Consider the following 20,989-nt stretch of genomic DNA (forward strand, 5'->3'; position numbering starts at 1 on the left):
CACAAGATCATACCACTGCAAGTAAGTAATTGAAAAAGGCCATAAGAACATCAAATACATAAAACCCTTGTGAATGTTGAATAGTCAAACTGAACTATGTATTAAGTTTGAAAAACCACGGTTTCTTCCATAACACATATTCTTTTGCTAATACAAATTCCAACCCTCATGGATTTGATTCTCAAGCTTAATATAGAGTTTTTACAACCTTGGATACTGTCACACGGAATGAGTCGATCTTGCGGACAAGATAGACCTTCCTAGAATCTAACGATATCTAGTGACAAGCAAGCCAATCAAAAACTATCTTTCTCTAAATATGCAATATATAAACAAAGGCAAACAAGCGTTTTAGGCCTACCTTGGGTCCAATGCAAGTTTGTGGAAGCCTCCCTCCTTTGATCCAAATGAGCTCCCTTGTCGCGAATCTACAAACACAAAAAAGAAAACAAATTAAATAGCACCTGAAAAGCCAATATCATAAAGCATACTTAACATGATGATCAAGAAATTCATGAAACAAATGAAATAAGACAATTTGTTGAGAAAAATGAATCTGATTGTATTAGTTCAAATCAAAGAAGAACTTTACAACCTGTGCCTTGATGCTGTACAAGCTCCTCCCAGGGTCCAACAAGAAGTCTCCTCTACTTTGACAAGTTTCACTCTCTTCCCAATGAAGCCAAAAAGGTATGTGATCTCTCCTCTCAAGCTTAACTAGGAAGTCTCAATTCCACCAGCATTTACCCTAAAAAATGTTCAGCTTCTAACCTCCCTAGCAACCAGCCCAATTCCTTAATTTATAGTGCAATGGAGGGAAGTTACTAGGTCCTCCTTCAAAGGTATAGCTCCTCTCATCAAGGGATTAGCTCCTTCTCTTTTGGGATGCATGAAGCACCCAAGAGCGAACAATCCACGTCAAAATTCCTTCTAGAATCATCTAGAATTAACCCAAAGTGAGTTTTTTAGAATAAACTTGCCCCTTTTTGACTTTCACAGGGGTCCGCACCCACTCCTTTAGGGACAGAGCGGGCAGGTCCACAGTTAATGTGAACAGGGGGTGTAGGACTGCAGGCAACAGTGAAAGAAAGTGCGGAACCAGAGCTTTGTTGATTTTTAAGTTCTTTTTCTCATTTTCAAAGCTTGACTTGAAGAGCTAAGATCTGAGACTTGCTTAGGAGGACAGTACAAGTGATGATAGACCCATACTGACTGCAAATAGTCACGGTGACGATATTTTTGTGTAACAAATTGCCCCCTAAAGTGTGAAGTCTGTAGTAGATGAGGATTTCATTTATCATTTAGGAAGAGTGAAGTACTTTATCATTTCGAGGATCATCTTGTGGAGAGCCCGGTTGGAACCTGTAAAAACATTCAATGCAAAATATATATATGAGATCTTATCATCGCTGAGGTAGGCATTCCCATACTCAGATCAAAACTGACTAGAAAACTAACTACTGCTCTGATATAGGAATGATCTTTTAATACATCACAAGTATAGACACATGTAGACACAGTATGGACGCAGCCATCTGTTTATGAATAGTCGACAGTATAATGAATACAAAATTCCTCGCAGCCTAGATTGTGGAAACTAGATCCAGGGTCTTCATTTCTACTTCCCGAAATAGTACGATTCTATCCATGTGAATGAATGTGTTGAAGTTGAACATGGTAGAAACCACTTGATTACCAGTCAATGATGTAAACTGTTAACAAGTGTGAGAGAAACCACCATTAATGTCAATGGCTCTCAAAGTACTCAGTACAATCCATGAAATGTGAATAGATGTGTTGATGTCGAACATGTCACGTAATCCTTTGGTCGAAGGTCAATGATGCAACCTATCGTCTAAGGCGAGAAACCTGCCATTGAGGCATGCAGATCCCTAGGTACTGGCGATTTCTAGATCATCTTTCTAGATAATGAGCTGAAGTCGATAGAAAGTGATCCGTCATAGGCAAGCCCACAACATGAAATCATAGATCAAGTTTGAAGAAATTTAGTTGCAAGGACTGACTCAGGGATGGTCAAGATGGATGACAGATATTTTGCAGATGAATGGCTTATTGGCACTGATCTCTTGAACACATAACGACATAGCAGATCGTTTGGTGACAATTGACCCAAAGTTAATACCCAGAAACCAGCTGAAGACTTTCAATGTGGTTTGATCAACTGTTAGGCAAAGGATTTCCCAAACTAGGTGAATAAAAGTGTCATGTTCAAGAGTGGTTACAAAGTATGACAAACAGGCTCATTTTTCTCTCTTTTCCCCCACCATTTCTGGCAAGTGCCTCTTTATTTTTGACAAGCTTGAGGAGGATAACATTTGCTTGATTATAAGCTCATCCTTCGGATGAGTCCAACTTAGTTTAAATTCGAACCCTAAGAAGGAGTGGTCCGTTCCTGTTTGTAATTGAACAGGTCCTTTACTGTTAAATTTTAGTGAGTCCAGTATAGGAGAAACTCGACGTTTTTCAATTTTAGAGAGTCTGAAAAAACTTAAGAAGACTCCAAGGTTGACCTTTTTCGTAAATTTGTGTCTACCAAGCTCGAAAAAGTATAAAATAATACTTGAGAGAACCGCTTGATCATTACGACCAAGGAGTACTTTTCATAATTAGTGCCTCTGATCCAAAAAAGTAAAAAAGAGATCAATGACACGTCGTTTTATAACCAATATCAAATTTGAAACGATAAAAATCCGGCAATCTTTTCATGTTTTTATGGTCAGAAAAGAGCTGTAAGTGGACTGTCTTTTTAGTTCCACTTTAATGAGTTTGAAAAGAAAAACTCGGCAATCGTTTCATGTTTTAGGAGTCAGAAAAGAGCTTAAAGGTGACTCTAAATATTTTTTCGTCGAAAATGACCGATTTCGCCTGAAAAATCCATTATCCTGAACAAATATGCAAACATTACTCATACCTATTTAAAATGGATAAAAATGCTGCAAAATTTACCTTTCTAAAGTGAAACATAAACAAATTTACAATTCATTTATTCAAAAAACTTATAAAAAGGGCTTTCGTCAATTCATTTTTACCGTTTGAGATTTGGGGTGAGAAAATAGAGCTTTTGGTCAGAAACTTCTCGTGAAGATTGCGGAAAATCCGTCCGTCGGAATCGAGCGCCGTTTCCTCCAAGTAATCCACATCATCCTACTCTTAAATTTCATTTGTTTCAAATCGTTTTTTTAGGGTTTCATTTCATTTTTTAGAGGATTTTTAGGCTAGAAACCCGCGCGCGGGGCCCCGCAGGCACAACACAGGTAACCTGCGGACCCCGACTTTTTCTCAATGGGGAAAAAGTCAGGGGGTCGCACCTGCTATGAAGGCAAGGTGCGGACCCACGCACTGTCTCTAACAGAGAGGGTGCGGTCCTTGCAGCAAGGGTTTCTAACCCTAAATTTCTCAAAATTTACCCAAACAATTCAATTTTTTGCATTCTAATTTGCCCTTTTGTTGGATGTAGAGTATACATCATGCTTGATTGGTGAGAATGGGAGCATGAGGATGTATATCTTGCCGCGATAAATCACCAACCTTCAATCGATGCATTGAAGGCATGTGGCTTGTACAAATTCTGGGCCATACCTGGCATGAGGGCCCAGGTGGACTTCCTGCAGTGGCTGGTAGATAGGTGGAGCATACAGGACCAGTGCTTCTTTATTGGTGGTCACCAGCTCGAAATGGAGCTGGTAGACATATACTTTTGGACTAGTTTGCCTAAGAGAGGTGAAGACTTGACTCTATTCGGGACTAGGCCAGGTGGCTAGTCTGTCGATAGCCTCTAGCTAGAGTTCTGTAACAACCAGACTAGAGACAAAGGGATAGACATCAAAACCATATCCCGTCCTGAACTCATGGTGATCGCGTTTACTGTTACCAGGCTCTATGGGAGCACCGCACTACATATTGCCACTGGATCCTAGATGCGGATGACAGTTGACTGCTTTCGAGGCACTATCTTCAACTGGTGCGATGCTGTGTTGGCTAATGTAAAAGGCCAACTGACCAGAGCCAAGAACAGACAACTGAAGACCTTTGGATATGGTGCTTTATTTGTGAGCTTTGGTTTGGAGAGGGTCCCAATGTTGGTCCCACAACACCTCACTATTGGAGCTGGACTTCCTTGAGAGCCCAAACTGATGCGATGGGTTGCAGTTATGGCGCGTCATCCTGATGAGGGGACAAAGGTCGTTCGATTCAAACCTGAGTATTTCCATGGGTTGGAAAACCAGGTTTTTGATATTCAGGACTTTCCTTATGCTGGGGTATATTTTCATGGTGACCCAGACATGGTTCTTCCACCAGGAGAGCAATGGGATGACTCAGGTAAAATCATTTTCAACATTTTCCTCATTTAATTTTTTTTTTTTTTTTATCTCGTCCCAAAATTGATAGTAACAGTTTCAAATGTGGATGTGGGTCCACAGCGACCAGCCGCTCTCCGGCCTTACGAGAGGAAACAACTAGCTGTAGCAGCACCAGGCCCACAGGATGAATCAGCAGAGACCTTGGCCGAATTGAAGAGCCATCTAGAGCTTTTGACAGGAGACATTCCAGAGACCGGTATAGATGGCATTCCTCATCGACTACAGTGCTATGTGATTGGGGTCCCAGGACCTTTTAGGAGGTTCCTTTGTAAGGTGGCCTGTATAGTGGTTTCTTATCGAGATCATCACCAGTGATAGGATGATCGCCTATTGTAGACACATATGACATTTTTTTGCTTTTTGTGCTTATCATTTTTGCCAATCATAAGGTGTTTTTCAACCTATGATCAAGGACGATGTATATTTTGACACACTCCTATATTATACTATATCACTATTACCGGCTTATCTTGTAAAACATGTTATGGAATGCTTTTAAATTTACATGTATGATTATTGCAAATGTCTACTTAACATTCGAGAAGCAATTGCATCTGCTAATGTATTTAAAGATCTTGGAATATGCTGATATTCAATATAATCAAATTCATGTTCCAAGAGATGCACTCTCAAAAATAATCTCAATAACACTGGATTTCTAATGGCATATACTCTATTAAGCTATAATACAACGAGTTCAGAATCTAACCTCACTATCAAACTCCGAATCCCAAATGAAATAGATTCAGATAATAACTCAATCACTGCACTATACTCGGCAATGTTATTCGTTGTTTGACCGAGGCTTACCCCATGCATAAACACCAACTCGTCAGAGGGTTAATAGATAACCCAAGCTGCGGAAGAAATGTTTCGTGTATTACGACAAGCACCATCAGCGAAACCAATGTATGTTTGGAGAGGCATCGACATCTGCAATATCAAGAGTAAAACCAAGATAAGCAGGAATAATGACGAAAAAAACTCTCTAAGCTAAGCACACTTTGTTAAACTAAAACACACCAGCTAGAAAGAAAGCTAACCTAACTGAAAATCTCCACACCCATTCTTTAAGCATAATACCTCTTCAGGTAAAGACCATTTCTGGGTTTACCTAAAGAGTCCCCGTCAAAGTCTACCAATTCATAGGCTCCTTTTGCTAGCTTTCGCTTGACAACATAGGGACCATGCCACATAGGAACGAATTTTCCAATGCCTAATTTATCATTAGCTTGATTGTACAATAAGACTAGGTCGCCTTCCGAAAAATTTCGAGGGGTCACATTTCGATCATACTGAGCTTTAATACGTTTTGCATGAGTTTCGATTGCCAATGCAGCATCACATCAATTCTCATCTAGTTGAGCTAAGTATAACAAATGTTTTTCTTCTTCAGAAGTGGCTAGAAGTAACTCGATGGCCATTTGCAATGACGGGATTTCGCATTCAATGGGTAACACAGCTTCCAGACCATAAACTAGTTGGAAAGGAGTGAACCCTGTTGACGTTTTTACTGAGGTTCGATACGCCCAAAGCGCTGAAAATAGCATGTTATGCCAATTCGACCGATGAATCCCAATGATTCATTAGATCATGATAACTATAACTTTGTTGATGGCTTCAACCAGACCATTAGCTTGTGGATAATAAGGAGTTGAAATATCGTGACGCAAGCCAAGCTGGCCTGTAAGTTCAGTCATCATAACGTTTCGAAAATGACGCCCATGATCAGTGATAATCGCTTGTGGAACACCAAACCCATCAATAATATGATTGAACACGAAAATCACAGCTGTTTTTCCGTCTGCCTCAAATGTAGGCATCGCCTCGGCCCACTTGGTAAAATAATCTACCAAAAGGATGATATATGCATGCCCCCCGGCCGAGTGAGGCTTACATGTAATAAAATTGATACCCCATTTGGCAAAAGGACCAACGGCAATTATAGGGTGGAGAGGAGCAGGTCGAGCGCGCATCTTTCGATCAAAAATTTGGTAGTTGTGGCATTTTCAGACTGCGTTAATACAATCTTTAAACAAAGACGGCCAGAAGTAGCCAGCACACAATATCTTTTGGGCTGTGGCATACCTAGACATATGACTGCCACACGCTCCAGAGTGACAGTCATTTAGAACCCTTTCAGCTTCCTCATGAGTTAAACAACGTCGAAAAACAGAGTCCGCCCCACGACGATAAAGAGTATCTCCAATAATTTTGAATTGTTGGGACTAGAATCGTATTTTTCGACGTTCTGACTTTGAAATTTCTGGCCGAAAGGATTGGGTCTAGAGATAAACGATGATATCTCCATACCATGGATCTAAAGTGCTGATTAGAAATAAAGATTCATCCGCAATGGGCTCCTCTGCCACAGTTTCCGTGTCAGCACGCGGGAAGTCACACATTAACTCCGCAAAAACTAAATATTTCTTCCACTTAGACTTTTCAAATTCCAAGTCGAACTCCTGCAGGATTACAATCCATTTGGAGTACTTGCCCCCTAGCAATTTCTTGGTCAAAATGTAGATCATAGGGTTGCAATCAGAAATTACCGTAGTTTTACGTAGTAAAATGTAATGACGAAAACGTTGGACAGCTTGAACAGCTGCCAATGCTAATTTCTCCACATGTGAGTATTTTATCTTAGTTGGATTTAAAGTTCGACTAAGGTAATATATCACATGTTCAGTACCGAATTCATATTCCTAAACTAACACCATTCTGATGGTGGAATGGGAAGCGACGAGATACAAGAAGTAGTCCTGGTTGTAGTTAGGAGGATGCAATAACGGTGCATGGGTCAACGCGTGTTTTAGTGCATCAAAAGATTTCTGAGCTATCTCATCCCAATAGAATGGAGTATTCTGTTTCAACAATCAGGTAAAACCCTTTGTAACCTCGGCGTAGTTAGGAATGAATCATCGTAAAAAGTTTGCTTTCCCCTGCAAACTTTGGAGTTGGTGAAGACTCGAAGGAGGAGGTGTTACACAACAATTTGTCACCATTTGTCACCATCCCTGTTACCCATCACCCGCACACTGGAGGACTCATTCCGGGACCTGTGAGAAGTGACATGACCTGAAACCACTTGCATCATATTCCTCTAAGTATGAGCTTCATATGCCCTGAAGACATCTCCAGCGGAATACCCATGAAAACAACTCTTTTTGCATTAGTGCGGGTCCACAGTTTATTGCCTGCGCCAATGAGGGAAATCCTCTAAAGAGGGCAAGCTATTGGCGCTCTGTCTTAGAGTTGCACTCGCGCCAACCAAATTGAGTAAAGTTTTCAACCAACAAGCTTCCGAAGGTTCTCCTTAACCCATTCACCAACTGAACCTATGTTGAGCTAGGATGGTTTGGCTTCGAATCTCCATAGAAGGGAAGTGGTTTGCCACCTTTCATGGAAGTTTCTAAGTGATAAAGCCCAATCCCATGAATAATGTGGTTGATCCTATCTCTTTCCTCTCTATCTATAAAAGCTTGTCTCTATGCCTTGAGCAAGCTAGTTCCAGTTCTAGCATAGTGATAGAGAATACGAGGAGTTCAAGAGTTTGAAGCTGCAAGAGCCTTCTTTGCACCCATAAGGCCAAATCTAAGTGAGGAGATTCTTGTCACCAAAGAGAGAGAGGCTTGTTTCCCATCCCAACAAGCTTTTCAAGACTTGTGTAGCTGACTACCCAGCCAAAGGAGGATTTGACGTCAGAACAATGGTTGTATTCTTCTTTGTTATTTATCAATAATAGATGACTATCATTATGGTTCCACTCTCATTGTCTTATGATTGATGTTGAGTTATATCTTTTCTGAATGATATATAGTTGCATCCATTGGATTTTATGCTTGTATTTGTGTTGTTATTTGCATGTGCAGGTGTCCAACCACGGAGATCGTGGGGATCGTGACCAGCCAAGGCAAAGGAATGAGAGCGACATCTCTTCTACGAATATTAGCATTGGAATCCAAGTAGGTTCTCATCATCCACTTTTTATTTGCAATTAGGAACTTGCGTGATAGCATTGTTTGATTGTTGCTAGACCCGGTCTGGGCTAGTAGGGATCGTCTCTGTCCGCAAAGAGGATTTACCTCCACAACAATTTGGCGACTCCGCTGGGGAGTTAGCCTTGTCTCTTTGGTTCTCTTGTTTGATTGCTTAGATAGCTTTCTGGGTTGGATTTCTTGCTGTCTCTTGCTTCCTGGTCTACCTGGATACTGTAACCAAGCCCTGAACTGCTCGTTTTTATTTTTGGCCTAGCAAGCTTGATTAGCGCGCTTTTTAGCCTGACAGTCGCGCCAATTGGCGCATGTTGCTCTAAGACAACCCGCGCCAATCCCTTAAATGCGCGAGTTGCAGCCTGACAGTCGCGCCAGGCCTGTCAACTTTTCTAGTTTGCTTGTTTTCAAACCCTCTGAGCTTGGATTTGTATCTTGCTGCATCTTTTTCAATTACTGGAGTGTGTTTGATCCTTGTTTGACTGGTTTTAGACCTCCATCCTTCGATTGTTTGCCTCTTTCTATCGATTTCACATTTTAACCCTAGGGCATCTAGTGGCCTTGTGTATCGAGCCTTCCATAGGAGTCTTAGGTTCTTTGATTGTCCATTCAACTTTGTGATTACTCGTTTGCATTTGCTCAGTAGTTGTCAAAGCTTTTTCTTGTTATTCAAGTGATTTGCTTCTTTTTTGCTTGGGTTTCGCTTGGCTTTGCTTGGGCTTAGATCACATAGCTCATAGAGGTCTTTGTGCTTTCTTCTTGGTTTGAAGGACTGTCTTGGTGTTTTGGGGATTTTATTGTGTTCTCATTGAGTGAAATTTGTCTCTTTTACTCGGTGTTATTATCTCTCAAAATTTGTTTAGTGCACTTTGCCATTGAAAAGAAAATGAACAAGTCTCTTTTGCGTTGAATTAGTTAATGGAAATTAGAGCTTTTCATTGATTAGTGATCTTGGGAAAAGAAAAAGTTTCGTTCGTTGCCATTAGCTACATTAGAGTGGTTCTTGATTGTTTGTGGTCATTTTGTTTGATTGAAAAATTATCAACTCTCTCGTAGTTAATGTTCATCGAATGAAATGACATTCTTTGGCATATAGCTTGCATTTAGGGAATTGTGAGAGATTACATACGGTAGGACCTGGAAATCGAAACCCAATCAAAGATCAACCATAAAATGAACTGAATGAACTTAAAAAAGCATTGGAACATAACGCTCACTGATTAGAGGTCTAGGCTAGAGACGTGCTCCGGCGTCGTTAAACCTAGTCACTGTTGTTTCACATTACGGTTGGGTGATTCCTCCTCTTGTGACTCGATAGTGGTCTAGCACGGACTTGATCTCCCACGTACCGTCGCGTATATAGGGGATACCCCACTAGGTTATCATCCTTTATCCACAGGAAGCCGTGTCTGTCGCCTTACAAGCCGTAACGCACCGAACACAGCATTCGGGAAGATTGACTGCCGTATGGGAAGTCCTTGGTTTTCATATGACTGCCAAGGTGTATATGCAGTTTTACAGATTTGTTTGGTAAACCCTTTGCCTAGTCTCTCCAGAGTAGTCACTTTTGATCCTTTTCGGACTCCTTAAAAGAAAAGGCTCACTTGACCAGTTTGTCACTTCGGGCTCACAAAATATTCGAAGGCGACTAGAGTCACCTTTTTGTCCTTTTCTCGACTCTTAAAACATGAAAAGGTAAAGTTGTGTCCTTGCGTCTTAAAATTTATTTGGCCGCGATTAACATTACCTAGTTAGATCTTATGTGCGTTAGTTTGAGTAGGGTCCTTTATCGTTAGATTCCTTTAGGTTTTGTTTGAAGTTTGTCATCCTGGCTGAACCGTCGACTCCTGTTCCAAGTGATCAAGGGTCTCCGTCTTCCGTTGCTCTTGAGGTACCGGTTGTGAGTGATACTCTTCCTGTTATCCCGAGTATCCAACCGATCAACTCTCGTGCCCCGGACAACGAGGATTATGAAATTCATTGGAACCCCATCTGGGAGCCTGAAGAGGACGATATTCCTTTTACCCCCCCTGGTGTTTCGTCTCCAATGTTTACCTCTCACATGGATGAGACATCTCCTAGAGTGAGTGAGACACCCGTTTTTTCGAATATCGACACTCCTATCCCGGCTACTTCTCCAGTACCCTCACGTTATAAGTCATTGAGGGACAATATAAGTGCCAGGATCCCTGCTTCGAGTATGTGGGACCCCCATATCACTCCCACTACGGGATCTTTTGTTTCACGAGTCCATAGTACACCTGTCACTTCAGTTCCAACGAATCCAACTGTTTGTGTAGCACATTCAACTCCAGTTGTTAGTGCCGTTACCGCGTCTTCAGCTCTGAATACTGGTGCTGGTCCCCCTCACGGTCAAGTGAGCAGCGGCCAGCCGGCACACACACCCAAAGTTGTTCACCCTGCACAAAGTGCACCACCCTCTTCTGCTCCCATTCCAGGAGGGGGGCCGTATGATCAGTATGGGAAAGCTGTTCAGGATCCGAATGCGCAAGGTCCATTCTATTATTACGATTCTACTGGTCAGTTCCTTTATCGTTCCGGACCCTTGCCTACTCAACCTATTGTTGAGGTCTCGGTACCATTATCCGTTGCTTGGAACGCCACCACTTTCCATGGGGGCCAAGCAATGCCTGCACAGCTTCAGGGACCGCCTAACCAAGGCCAGCCGTATTACATGCAAACCCCCCAAGGGTAGCAATATTATGGCCAGTCTTACCCAGGACAACCTGGGGGCCCACAAGGACAACCCTATCAGGGATAACCTTCGGCCGCTGGTGGTCCATCTTTTACTTATCTGAATCAACCTTCTGGTTATCCAGGGCAAACTGGTACCTAGCAAGGTTACCCGTCTGGACAACCAGGACAACCTTACATCCAACAAGGTCAACCTCGTGTCTAGCAACGTTATCCCTCTGGACAAGTAGGACAAACTTATATTCAAAAAGGTCAACCGGTAGTCCAGCAGGGGTACCCTTTTGGGCAAGGGAGGCAGCCTTACGTACAGCAGGGCCAACCCACTGCCCAGCCTAGCCATCCTTCTGGGCAAGGGGGTCAGCCTTCCGCACAGCAGGGCCAACCCACTGCCCAGCCTAGTCATCCTTATGGTCAAGCTGGTCAACCTCAAGGTCAACCAGCCGTCCAGCCCGCTCAACCATCTGTTCCGCAAGGAAAACCCTTGGTTGCACAAGGACAACATGGTACCGAGCAAGCTCCTCCTTCTGGGCAAACAGGTCCGTCCCAAACCGAACTAGGACAACCTTCCAGCCAGATGGTCCAAGCTCAACCTATTCAAGGACATCCTTTTGGGCCCCAAACTCAAATTGGTTATCAGATGCAAGGTGGGTTACAATCCCAACCTTCTTACCAAGCGCAGCCTTCTTACCAGGCTCAGTATGGAGCTCAGCAATCGTATGGTTACCAGCAACCCCAGGGGAAAACTCAGTTTACCCCTTATCAAAATTATCAACAAATGCAGGTCACCCCTTATCAGAATTATCAACAACAGTATGTTGCACCCGCAATTCAAGTTGCTAATCCATGGGGTGCTGGGGGGCAGATCCAGGGTCAACTGTCTGCTTATGGACAGAATCCTTATGGGCAGAACTCCTACGGGCAAAATCCCTATGGGCAGAACCCTTATGGGCCAGGCCCATCCGGACAAAGTCCATGGGGGCAACCACCACCTGGTTGGAACCCTCGTACTACCTCTCTCCCACGGCCACAAATGTCCTTCAATCCTCAGTTACCTTTCTTAGCGACATTGGAACTGCCAGATGTGTCCAAATTGACAAATGATCCCATTCTTCATAATCCATATTGGCCACCAGTTCCAACTAAGATACCCGGTGATTGCCCGAAATTCGATGGCAAAGCTGGCGAGGACCCTCAAGCCCACGTCATGACCTATCACCTTTGGTGTTCATCCAACTCGTGGCTTGATGATTCCATCCGGCTCCGCCTCTTCCAAAGGACTCTCACCGGCTCGGCCGCTAAGTGGTATATTGAGTTGAATCGCGGAACATTTCAAGATTTCAACTCGTTGGCTATGGCTTTCCTAACTCATTTTCAGTTACCCATTCGGTATGAGACAGGGACACATCTCCTTACGTCTCTCAAACAGGACACGGCCACGCATATATCCGATCATATACATGAATGGAGACGGCGTCATCGCTTGATCAAATTCTGGATTCCTGATCAGCTCCTAACCGATTGGTTCACAACCTCCTTTGTCCCCGCGATCGCACGAGACATAGCCATGGGAGCTTGTGTAACTAAAGAGCAAGCTATCGCGCGTGCTCAGTACCTCGACTTAGTTTATTCTCAGTCAGGTACTTTATATGATTATTTGCCAGACGCCCCGAGACCTGGAACATCCAAAGCTCCGCCAAAACCATCTGTTGATGGTGTTATTGGCTCTGTAAACGCATCTTCAAAGAAATCATCCGCGAACCCTGGGAAGCAAAAGCCAAATGCTTCTAGCGAAAACACTTCTCAGGGTCAATCTAATTCTGGAAATACTTCTGAGGTTAACGCCGTCTAGTCCACCACGGCAGATAAATCCTCGAAAGGGAAAAAGAAAGGGAAAGCCAAGAATAAATCTGAACAGCCCAGACAGGACTCCCCTAAACCTCCACCCGAGGAAGGAGCCAAACGTAAACCTAAGTATCCTTGTCTTATCTGTGATGAGGATCACTATACCAAGGACTGCCCCAGGCGGTCCGAAGTTAGTCGATTGTTGAAAGGTGCTCCTGGGACCCCTGTTGTGCTTAAAGAACCTTTCCCTTCACAACAAACTCAAATGGTGGCAGATCCATCGCAACCCTCTTCTTCGTTCGGCTCTCAAGTATTTATGGCTGGGACGATTCCCGTCCATGTCACTACTCGAGCAAAAGAATATCCATCTCATGCCAGGAAAGAGCCTGAGGTCCCCTCCAGCGCTCCTCCGTCCAGTTCTGGTCCACTCCACATCGAGAGACCTAGCACTAAGACGACTATCCGACCCCCTCCAAAAGGTGTACTCCAGAAGTCTTCTTACAACCCTAATGCTCGTGCCGCCCAACACTACAGCATCGTTGAGGACTTAGCTCAGGCCCCGTCTGCTATGTCCGCTCTAGAAGTACTCCAGAGCTGCCCCTCCCAGAGGAAGTCCTTGCTATCGGCCATCGGTGGCATAGACCCGGCTGACTCGGATCTGATTTCTTTTGACCTCGAGGGCCATACGCCGAGACTGCCTCACCAAGTTGCTTTCCTCATACAGGTCATTATCAATACTAAAACGATCCATCATACAGTCATTGATGAAGGTGCCTCAACTTGCATCATGTCTGTTGCCTGTTGGAAAGCTATTGGTTCTCCGACATTGAGCCAGTCTCCTACAACATTGGAAGCCTTCGACGGAAGAGAGTCCCGTCCTTATGGTATCCTCCAACGGTTGCCCATCTCTTTGGAAGGGAAGACGGTAGAAGTGGAGGTCGAAGTTGTCGATGCTAATCTTACCTACAACCTCCTCCTCGGACGTAGCTGGACATACGCCATGCAAGCCGTGGCCTCCTCTCTTTTCCGTGTCATTCGTTTCCCCCATCAAGGGAAGATTGTCACTGTGGACCAGCTCTCCTTCTTCGCCTCCTCTTCCGAAGGCAACGTGCCTTTCGTGGAGCATACCTCTAAATCGTGTGAGAGTGTGGGAGTCGGACTCTTTAAAGATCCCACCTTGATGGGTGTCTTTCCCCTCCCACCTCCTAATCTCGCTCCTATTAACATGATTTCCGTGTGCTCTGATCCGTGGGTCCTTCCTCCCGCCAATCAGATAGAATCTTGGGGCGATATGATGCCGTTGAGTCCCGCCGAGCGCAATTACGTCGAAATCGTTGCTGCATCGGCTCCACCTCCCGAACCTGCTCCTTCGAGTGGTGTTCCCGACTCGTATGTCCATTCTCCTTGGCTCGGAGATGATGCTAATTCGGATCCATTAAAGGAAATATTTCCTTCCGATGAAGCCATTATAGAGACCATGTCTCTTGAGGAACCCACTTGGTCTGATTATCACCACCGTTCCTCGTTCCTCCCTGCCCATCAGGACATGATCGCCTGTCTCGAACGGTTTTCTTCTTGTATCCCATTTCAACCCCTTCAAACACATATTCAAATTTATCAAGTGTCTTCTGAAGGCAATATCGGAAACATTACGCAGACCCAACCCATCGACATCTCTGTGAAATCAGGGATTGTCGAGCACACTCACATTGGAGTCACTTGCACTCCAGAGGAAGTTCAACTCTACACAGATCTATTTCGCGAATTTCGTGATGTCTTCGCTTGGTCCTACGAAGAGATGCCCGGCATTGACCCTAGCATAGTGGTGCATGAGATACCTATGTATCTGGGTGCTAAGCCCGTTCGTCAATGCCTACGCCCCGTGCACCCCCGAAAGGCTGCAGGCATTAAAGCAGAAGTCGAGAAGCTTCTCAAGGCTGGCTTCATTTACCCCATTCCACTTACGGATTGGGTTTCTAATATAGTCCCTGTGAACAAAAAGCAGGGCACCATTCGAGTCTGTGTTGATTACCGTGATATCAACCGCGCCTGTCCTAAGGATAACTTCCCCACACCCTTCATCGATCAGCTCATTGATGAGTGTGCAGGAAGCGAAATCTACTCGTTTATGGACGGTTTTTCTGGGTATAACCAGATCAATATTGCGCCCGCTGATCAGCATAAGACGGCCTTTATCTGTCCTTGGGGCACTTTTGCCTACAAGAAGCTCCCTTTCGGTTTAAAGAATGTCGGTGCTACCTTCCAACGTGCAATGTCCTATGCTTTTCATGACATCCGTCACATTGTACAGCCGTATCTGGATGATCTTCCAGCTCATTCAGTCAAACATCAGGACCATCCTTCCCATCTTCGTGAAATATTTCTCTGATGTCGACACTACCGTATCAGGCTCAATCCTCATAAATGTGTCTTATGCGTTGAATCAGGCTGACTACTCGGGTTTATTGTCTCCCGAGAGGGCATCCGTCTGGATCCCCTCAAAGTCGAGGCTATTCTAAATCTTCCTCCACGGAACAAGGTAGGATGTGTATGAAATTGGAACAGGCTAGCATATGCCAGATGCGGGTGACCCAGAGCTTCCAACAGTAGATTGAGTAACAGATGATGCCTATCCAAAGCGAGTATATTCACTCGCAGAGGCAAAGGTCAAGGCCAATGCGCTAGTGAAAGATTCAGTTTACCGGATCAGAGACACGGCCAATCAAATAAAATGCAACTGATGTTCGATCTCGATCAATTGGTTCCTCAGCTGAAACCACCGGAGCTCCCGGCTCTGCCACCTATGTATATGCTTGCTTTGATGCTTAAATTCCAATGAGGTGATGCTTATGATTTGATAGCTCATATAGGTGTCATTATAAATAGTAAGGCCTTTATGGTTTCTGGTAGCAGGCAGAGTAGCCTTTCCTTGCTGCTAATTAAGAATATGGTGAATCAACTGCTTCGGGGTCAAAAAATGGATCTGGGACTTATGAATTTATATATGAATTTCGCGCAGTAAGGAGCCTTTGCTTCTTTGCAGCAGTTGCAGAGCTTGCAGAGCAAAGCAAATTTCCTAAAATGATTCGTTCTAAATTATGCTGAGGTGGCTAAAGGTTTTACACGGTTATTGAAGCGAGACACACCCTTTCATTGGAATGCTATCGCTCAGGAGTCTTTCAAGCGTCTCAAGTGTCTCCTTGTTTCCACCCCATTATTACGACCCCCGAATTACCATCGTGACTATACTTTGTATCTTGCTGCCGCCGATACCACCATCGGCATGGTTCTCGTGCAAGACGATGATGATGGCAATGAGCACGTTATATATTACCTCAGCCGCAATCTCTTGGATACGAAAACTCGATACGCTTACGTCGAGAAGTTGGCATTGGCCACCGTTTGTGCCGTCCAACGCTTCCAGCATTATATCTTGTTGCGCATCACGACCGTGATTTCTGACTGCAACCCGATGACATACATTTTGTCACGTCAGTTGCTGGGGGGAAATACTCAAAGTGGATCGTCATCCTCCAAGAGTTCGACTTGGAGTTTACTGCTACCAAGTCTAAGAAGTCCCTAGTCTTTGCTGAGTTACTTTGCTCGTTGCCATCTCCTTCTGTACCCTCTCTTTCAGAGGATCATATCTCGGACGAAACTCTTTTTATGATTAGCACCCTCGATCCCTGGTATGGGGATATTATTGTCTATTTGCAGACATCCTCTTTCCGCCCCGCTGTGTGCAAAGATGCTCGGCGGCGGATCCTTCATCAGTCTCAACCCTATCGTATCATTGGGGACACCCTGTACCGTCTCGGCGTTGACTCCGTCCTCCACCAATGTCTAACCCTCGAGGAAGCTGAGAGAGTCCTGAATGACTGCCACTCTGGAGCCTGCGGTGGTCACATGTCCGGATATGCCACAGCTCAAAAAATCCTTCGCGCTAGTTATTTCTGGCCCTCCATTTTTAAGGATTGCATTCTTGCCATCCGTTCGTGTCATGCGTGCCAGATATACCAACGGAAGATGCGTGCGCCACCAGCTCCGCTGCACCCTGTAGTGACCGTTGGCCCTTTTGCAAAATGGGGCATTGATTATACAACGTGTAAGCCTCACTCGGCCGGGGGGCATGGGTTTATTATAGTTGTCGTCGATTACTTTACAAAATGGGCCGAGGCGATGCCCAAATTAACTGAAGACAGTCACACAGCGACATAGTTTTTGTTCAATCATGTTATTAGGCGGTTCGGAGTTCCACAGGCCATCGTCACGGATCACGGAAAGCATTTCCGTAATCACATGATGACTGAACTGACAACCCAACTAGGCTTACAACATGATAGTTTGACCCCGTACTATCCTCAGTCCAACGGATAAGTTGAAGCCGTTAACAAGATTTTGGTCACGATGCTTCAACGTACTGTTGACATGCATAAGTCTAATTGGCATCTGATGTTGTTTCCCACCTTGTGGGCCTACCGAACCTCTGTAAAGGATGCCACTGGTTTCACTCCATTTCAACTAGTTTACAGACTGGAGGCTACCCTTCCTATAGAATGTGAAATTCCTTCGTTAAAAATAGCCGTCGAGTTGCTTCCCAACACTACTCCGGTAGAGGAACGGCTTCTTTACCTAGAACGGTTGGACGAGACCCGTCGCCTAGCCTCTCTAGCTATCGAAGCTCAAAAGAAGAGAGTTAAAACTCACTTCGACCATACCATCCATCCTCGTTCCTTTGTTGAGGGAGATCTAGTCCTGCTGTACGACCAAGCAAATGACAAGCTGGGGGTAGGCAAACTCGAGCCCATGTGGCTAGGCCCTTATATTGTAAAGAGAGCGTTGCAGAAAGGGGCATATGAGCTAGTTTACTACGAAGGTAATCCTCTTAATAAGCCCCGCGATGGGCTGTACTTGAAAAAGTACTATGCATGATTCATGCACTTCGATTTATACATGCATGTGTGTGTGTGTGTTTTCATGTTTTTGGCTTGATGTGAAGGCATGATTGCCCCTTATTGTGTTTTTGCTTCTTGTGCAGATGTCAAGTGCACCTTATGTTGGTTTCGCTGATGGTGCCTACCGCAGCACTCGCAATTTGTCCTCTGCGGCGTGGGTGATCTACGATCCTCACGGTGAGTTGATAGATCTTCAAGGTGTGTGTTTAGGCTGTACTACAAACAATGTTGCTGAATATAGTGTTGTTATTGAATTATTAGCCGAGGCGATTAATCTCGGTATTCGTACATTGGTTGTTAACCTAGACTCTCAACTTGTCGTCCATCAGCTCAATGGGCAATATTCCATCAGAGACTGTCACATTTTAAGGTTGTACTTACGTGTTAAATTGTTAGAAAGGAATTTTGACTTTATCACATATCAGCATATTCCACGACGATTAAACACATTATCTGATGCATTGGCTAATCATGTATTAGATAGACATTTGCGTAATTTATAATCAAAATATCATACAAGCAAGCACATAAAAGCACAATAATAAACCATAGGCATATGTATATATATACGTGTGTCATAATGTTTGCATCGCGTGCGTTACATAGTCCAAAAAATAATACATGTTCATCCTGATACATCCTGGGACGACATGTCCCTCAAAAAATATGCATGAAAGAAGCCTAGAAGTCTAGTCGTGGTGGTGCTCATGATAGCATGTCACTACGCACACCAATCGTCTCAACAGACGATGGATGCGAGTCGGCACCCCCACTGTGTGCCTCTAGTATGCAAAAGGCATGTCCGCCAAACTAGCGTAACCCGGAATCCCTTGGGTGAGTCCCTCGAGATTTTGCACCAGCTCTTCCCCCATGGCACCTCCTGCCTGAGGGTCAGCTACAGGTTGGCCCCTCCGTGCTATAGGAGACAAGCCAGCTGGTCGCTCTAGGCCTACATCTGCATATACATACAACTATCATCAAAACATGCATGTATTAACAAAAAAAATGAAAATACATAAAACATCGAAAATGAAGAGATCATACCTAACTCCTCGTCCCACTCCTCTCCCTCTGGCAGTGGGAGGTCTGGATCCCCGATGAATTTAGTCCCCGCGTATGGCCAATCCTCCACTACGATCAGCTGACGACGGAGCCATATGAAGAATTCGGGCCGCCAAGACATCTGCTGGCCCCCTCCTCCTCTGGGCATCAATGCTGCCCAGCGAGTCATCCTAGGCTCTCGTGGCAATGGATCAGCCACTACAGCTCCCTGAATCTGAAAGAGGGGTAATCGTTCCAAGAAGAACGACACCACAATTGAGCCATACCCGAACTGTTTCACTCCTCCGCGCTTACACTTTGTAAGCTGTCTTTTGATGTTGGTAGTCACCGCTGTAGCCCAGTCAAAGATGGTGGGGCTGAGGCATTCTGTCGCTAGTAACAGATGATTCTTGCTAGCCTCATGGGGTGCCTGTACCCCAGCTGCACACGTGATGGTGAACAGTATCACCTTAAGAACCAAGTCCTGGATGGTGGCGATCTCCACCTTGGCACTGTTTCTCCCAAATTGTGCCTCTGGACACACTCGGGCCTTCACTTCACCTATCTTCTCTCCGGAAGGTCTGCTTCTGGTCAAAATAGGGTTCGCCCCCCTCCATGACAGCCCAGTAATGAAATACACATCAGATACGTCCAGCTCTAAGGTTTGGTCCCGTAAGCGAAATACTTGGTCATCAACATCCCAAGCATCAACTATGAACTACAATAACTCAGGCTGAGCTCGCAGGTAAGATGTGAGGAAGAATTTCTTGAGGCCACAGTCCCTCAAAGCGTTCATGCATCCCTCATCCTCTATGGCCAAGGCATCTACGGCATCATGTTCCCGTTCTTTCCATTCCACCACCATTTTTGCTTGTTTCCTGCACCCACAAGGATGAATCAATCATTATTAGAACACTGGTAAGCTTACAAACTGGACAAATGTAAAAAATAATGACAAAATTCCACGTAAAAATTAGGTCGTGCGGTTGGCGGGACTGTTTCTAAAATAGTCGCGCCAATGGCGTGGCACCTTTGGGCAAATAACCCCATTGGCGCGGATCCGTGCCGGATACCCGCGCCAATGGGGCGTGGCCCTAAATTTTAAATTCCTCCTTGCATAGGTTCAATCAGGGAACATAATGCATAAAAAAGATATGGAAATGGAGCTAAGGAAATCGCCTCTTACCTGGAACCGACGAAATCCTGAATGGTTGCACAGATTGGTTGAAATCACCGTTCGAAGTTTGCTCCCCAAATGGACTACTCCTACTATTCAAGAGGTAAAAAGTAAAAGTGATTCTATTTTTTACATTTTCACCATATTTATAGACTTTTTGACTTATTTTTAGGTTTAAAAAGTTATTTTTTGAATATTTTAATATATTTTTGGTCGAGAATGGGTTTTACACTTACTTCTTGTGCAGCGACAGGTCTTTTACGCAACTTCGATGGTGAAACGAGTTGTATTTTATACTTTTTCGGACTCGGTAAATACACGAAAAAGTCACTGTGGAGTCATCTTTCAGCTCTTTTCTGACTCGCTAAACATGAAAAGATTGCCGAGTTACCCCTCTTGACTCGTTAAACATAAATAAGAGGCGGTCGTCTTTAAACTCTTTTCCGACCGTGTAAAAAATGAAAAGATCGTCGGACCCTTGTCGTTTCAGGTTTGTTAATGGTTACGAAACGACGTGATATCAATCGCTCTTTTACTTTTTCAGGTCGGTGTCACTACATATGAAAGGTACTCCTCGATTGTAATGATTGGGCGGTTCTTTCGGGCATTGTTTTATACTTTTTCGGGCTCGGGAGACACAACTTTACGAAAAAGGACCCCCCTAGAGTTTACTTTTCTGCTGTCTTTTCAGACTCTCTAAACAGGAAAAGACGCCGAGTTCTTCCTTTGTCAGGCTTTTTAAACCTTAATGACATCGGATTCTGTCGTACTGACGCCTTCCAAGCATATGCTATCCCCATCAAGCTTGTCATCAAAAAATAATCGGGGTACTCCCCAGAAATGGTGGGGAAAATGGACCCATAATTGTCGTCGTGTCGGTAGTAT

Source organism: Pinus tabuliformis, chromosome 6 (genome assembly GCF_031772625.1).
Source record: "Pinus tabuliformis cultivar Carrire ecotype Pingquan chromosome 6, CPIR1, whole genome shotgun sequence".
In the NCBI taxonomy this organism is placed as follows: domain Eukaryota; kingdom Viridiplantae; phylum Streptophyta; class Pinopsida; order Pinales; family Pinaceae; genus Pinus; species Pinus tabuliformis.